General features: G+C 39.1%; 1 pseudogene; it reads left to right on the top strand.

Annotated features, from left to right (window-relative positions):
• The first annotated feature begins 1,738 nt into the window (after positions 1-1,738).
• Positions 1,739-4,295, top strand: LOC149218950 (nucleolar GTP-binding protein 1 pseudogene; annotated as a pseudogene).
• The last annotated feature ends 716 nt before the right edge of the window (positions 4,296-5,011 follow it).

The following is a 5,011-nucleotide window of genomic DNA, read 5'->3' as shown; positions in this document are numbered from 1 at the left end:
ACTATTTTTAATTATATGGTGGTGTAGGTCACAACCAAGCTAGACACCAAATTGGTGTATGAGATCCCTTGATTTTTGGGACAAGGGATCTTATGTGCACAATGATTTGATTGTTAAAGTTTATCACCATGGTCAAGAAGAGGAAGAAGAAGAAGAAGAAGAAGTAGTTTACAAATGTGTGCCTTGGGATGTGTTGACCCTTGCTAAGTCACAAGCTATTAATATATTTGACTTGTAAGGCTATTGAATATATTTTTGGTTTATAGCGGCACTGCATAAGTGAGATCCTAAGCCTAATCTAGCTTACTCCGATAAACCAACCTAGATCCATCTTAACCCCTGATCTACTAAGTGCTGAGAGGGATCAAATCTCTTTTTACACTAAAAGAGGTTTGCATCTCAAGGTATTTGATCTCTCTCAACACTTGGTAGATCCAAAGTTAAGATGGATCTAGGCTGGTTTAATCCCCCCTTTAAATATGCTATCTTCCACATGAATACCATGGGTTCTCATACCATGGGTCAATACCATGAAATTATTTTTTTTAGTACTTTTATTTTCTTTCGGCCAAGTAAAAATATTTTCAAGATTATTTTTATTTTATTTTCATTGACTTAAAATGTTTACATTAAATTACTTTACACATCTCTACCATATTATTTTAATTTTAGGTTTATTTTTATGTTTGTGTAATTTGACCAAGTCAAAATGTCTATATAACATAACAAGACATGACAACATCTCTTCCATATTGCGCTGGAAAGCACCTCTTGGCACAATTACTAACTCCTATGATCTATGTGTTTTTTTTAATAAAAATATACATACCCTACTTTAAATTACTCCCATGAATTATCAATTCTCATGATTGATTATTATTATTATTATTTTAAAAATAAGGGGAATCAATCAACTTGTTATCTATCACCAAAAAGACGTGAGAGCGTTACCATACTTTCAAATGGGAGTGCTATAATATTTCCAAACCTAACACAACTACCCATAAACCTAGTTAGATAAATAAACAAAATTTCCAATCTAAACATATATATTGATTGACAAACATTTTCCAATACAAGAAATCTACCATTCAACCTGACCCATTAATTAAGAAAAAACACATTATTAAACTTCACTCACATTTTAAAACCTATTTCGTTAGAAGAGCAATTGAAAATTCATATTGCTCAGTTAAGGACTAATTCTCATCAACTCCGTTGTGAAACAGGGCGCTGGAAAAGGCCAAAGGAAATGTGGGAGGAAAGGGTATGCATTTTTTGTTCTTCCAGAAAAGTGGAAATAGAAAAACATTTCATTTTAGAATGTGAGGTCTTCAAAGACAATAGAGAAAGTTATGTAGATATGATAACAGCTAGCTCTTGGAATAATCTATTTAGGAATAATCTATTTAGCCAGGGATTCGTCGAAAAGCTGGGAACATTTATTGTGAAACTTCACGGGAAAAAGGCCAAATACAGCAAAAAACAATCTGTCCCATAAAATATCTTTAACCTCATATATGTTAAAATAATTTCTTTCTTTTTTTCTTTCTTTTATAGATTCATTCACCAGGCTAAAGAAATGCAACTATCTTTTGCTTCCGTCGCTCCTCGGTTTGGCTCTAGCGCGTGACCTTCGCCAAATCCTAGGCTTGCAACGATCTAAAGGTTGACGTGGCACAACGCCTAATATGGATTTCAAATAGTGTATTTGGTTTAGGGTTTCCCTCTTACATAAGAGCCCCACCTCTTATGATTTGTTCCGAAACGCGGATTGTTCAAGTTTTTAACGTTTCGAGTTAAAACCCCGAACACAGAAATTCATCCACTTTAGGGTTTATGAGTATTCCTACTTCGGCTCCTCCCAGCCCATTTTCATCTTCTGAAACTCAAAGGCGATGCGCAGCTTCTTCAATATCTCATTTGAATTCATTTTTACTTGATCTAATAAGTATTTGGGATACCTTATACCTATATCCTTAAGACTATTCAACTCCAAGGCTTTACAAACCCTACCTTCCCAAACCCTCAGCCAATCGCAAGGGGATTTCAGCAATGGTGCAGTACAATTTCAAGAAGATTACGGTGGTGCCGACGGCGAAGGACTTCGTGGACATAATCCTCTCGAGGACGCAGCGTCAGACTCCCACCGTCGTTCACAAGGGCTATGCCATCACTCGCCTCCGCCAGTTCTACATGCGAAAGGTAAAGTTCACTCAGCAAAATTTCCACGATAAGTTATCCACCATCATCGACGACTTCCCCCGCCTCGATGACGTCCATCCCTTCTATGGAGATTTATTGAATGTTTTGTATGACAAAGACCACTACAAACTGGCCCTAGGCCAGATCAACACCGCCCGTAATCTCATCGCTAAAGTTGGTAAAGATTATATCCGGCTGATCAAGTATGGGGACTCACTTTACCGCTGCAAAACCCTAAAGGTTGCTGCGCTGGGAAGAATGTGTACCATTATGAAGAGGATTGGGCCTAGTCTGGCCTATCTAGAGCAGGTTAGGCAGCACATGGCTAGATTGCCTTCTATTGACCCCAACACCAGGACCATACTTATCTGTGGGTACCCAAATGTCGGTAAGAGTTCTTTCATAAATAAGATTACTAGGGCAGATGTAGATGTTCAGCCTTATGCATTTACAACTAAGTCTCTGTTTGTTGGGCACACTGATTACAAATATTTGAGGTATCAGGTCATTGATACTCCTGGTATTCTGGATCATCCATTGGAAGACAGGAATACTATAGAGATGCTGAGTATTACAGCTCTCGCCCATTTGAAAGCAGCTGTTCTGTTTTTCTTGGATGTTTCGGGGTCTTGTGGCTACACCATCGCACAACAAGCTGCATTGTTTCATAGCATAAAACCTCTGTTTGCGAATAAGCCTCTTATCGTTGTGTGCAACAAGATTGATTTGCAGCCCTTGGAGGCTCTTCCTGAGGACGATGCAAATTTGATAGCAGAGATGAAGGCGGAAGCTGCAAAAACTATGGTGGGGCAGTATGGCAAGCCAGGGGAGGATGATGGTGTGCTCCTCTCTATGAGTGCACTCAAAGAAGAAGGGGTCAATGCAGTGAAGAATGTGGCGTGTGAGAGGCTGTTGGAGCAGAGAGTGGAAATGAAGATGAAGTCTAAGAAAATAAATGATTGTCTGAATAGGATTCATGTTGCAATGCCCAAGGCGCGGGATGGGAAGGAGAGGCTTCCAAGTATTCCTCAAGCTGTTTTGGATGCAAAGGCTCGGGCTGCTGCTGCAAAGGAATCAAGGAAGCTGGAGAAGGATTTGGAGGACGAGAATGGTGGGGCTGGAGTTTACTCTGCAAGCTTGAAGAAACGGTATCTTTTGGCCGATGAATCATGGAAGGAAGATGTTATTCCCGAGATCTTAGATGGGCATAATGTTGCCGATTTTATAGACTCGGATATTATGCAGAGGCTTGAGGAGTTGGAGAGGGAAGAAGGGCTCAGGATGGCGGCTGACGGTGATGAGGACGATGAGATGGATGAGGCAGGTTTGACTCCTGAGGAAAAGGAAGCTTTGGCTGCAATTAGGAAGAAGAAAAGGATGCTTGTTGAGGAACACAGGATAAAGAAGAGCACTGCAGACAGCAGGCCTCTTGTGCCGAGGAAGTTTGACAAAGACAGACAATTTACCACAGACAGGATGGGCAGACATCTTTCTAACCTGGGGTTGGATCCTTCGGCAGCAATAGAGAGAGCTCGGAGCAGATCTGTGTCTCGACGAGGTCGTAAGCGAGAAAGGTCAAGTGGCGTGGAAGAGAATGCTGATGCTATGGATATAGATCAACCAAACAAGAAGCATCGCATGTTATCACACTCCAGATCCAGATCAAGGCCTCCTGGTGAAGTCACCCCAGGCGAGGGTTTCAAGGACTCATCTCAGAAATTAAAGGCAGTTAAACTTGGCAAGAAGGCAGCAAAGAAACGAAACAAGGATGCCCGCAAGGGAGAGGGTGATAGGGTCATACTGAACATGAAACCAAAGCATTTGTTTTCTGGAAAGCGGTCTATAGGTAAAACTGATAGACGTTAGAGGTTCAAGTTTTTGGTTGTTTGCATATTGCAGGAGAGTTGGGAGTGACTATGTTGGAGGACAATGAGTTGTCATGGTCCGTGACCATTTGACATTGGCCCAGGTTGAGATAGTAGGCTCTATAGAGGTAAAAGTTTTAAAAATTGTAATTCTTGACCAAAATACTTCGAGATTTTGTTCGGCATTTGAAAATTCAGTAAATAGAGTAAATTTTTAAAATCAAATTTCTTGAATGTTTTCTTCAAGACATATCGTGGCACAGAGTTATAGGAAATTATTTATTGTATATGCAATGTCAAAAGTTTGCCTGGGTAACTAATTATAATAGTTTATGTATTTAATGCTGCTTTCCTATATTTCATTTTCTATTAAACATGCCAACAATGTTTGTTTTAATATTTGAAGCTTCTTACCACTTACTCACCTAGTTCTTTGCACTTTTTAGGTTTCTTGAACTTCCTCATTGTGGTTTTTTTGTTCAATTCATGTGACGGACATGTAAAAAAAAACTTTTTTATACTGTTATAAAGTGTAGTGTGACACATTTTTTCTACAGCAATGTCGAGGGAATGTGCTATTAGATGAAGCATTTCTTCCGAGTCTATAACCGAAACATGGACTGAACCTCTACATTAAATTTTCCCACAAGTGTTCACAGAAGTGTATATGTTACTGTACCCATCGTGATATCTACCACTGTGGGAGCCTAATGATTCTTCCATTCAGTACTATTAGTTATATCTAACTTATGGCTATCATTTCTGTTTTTTAAAATGTATATGCAAACATACAATTTTATAATTACTTGAAAAGGAAATCATATAATCTCCATCTTCCGAACTGAGAACACTTATATCAGTAAATGACAGGCTCTAATTCTATAATTTTGTTGTTTAGTGAAATCCTTATTCACAGCTCCAAATACAACTACATGAGAAAA

The sequence above is a fragment of the Pinus tabuliformis genome, chromosome Q (genome assembly GCF_031772625.1).
Source record: "Pinus tabuliformis cultivar Carrire ecotype Pingquan chromosome Q, CPIR1, whole genome shotgun sequence".
Classification (NCBI taxonomy): Eukaryota; Viridiplantae; Streptophyta; class Pinopsida; order Pinales; family Pinaceae; genus Pinus; species Pinus tabuliformis.
Note: the sequence above shows the minus strand (reverse complement) of the source record. Positions and strands in the feature narration are given on the sequence as shown.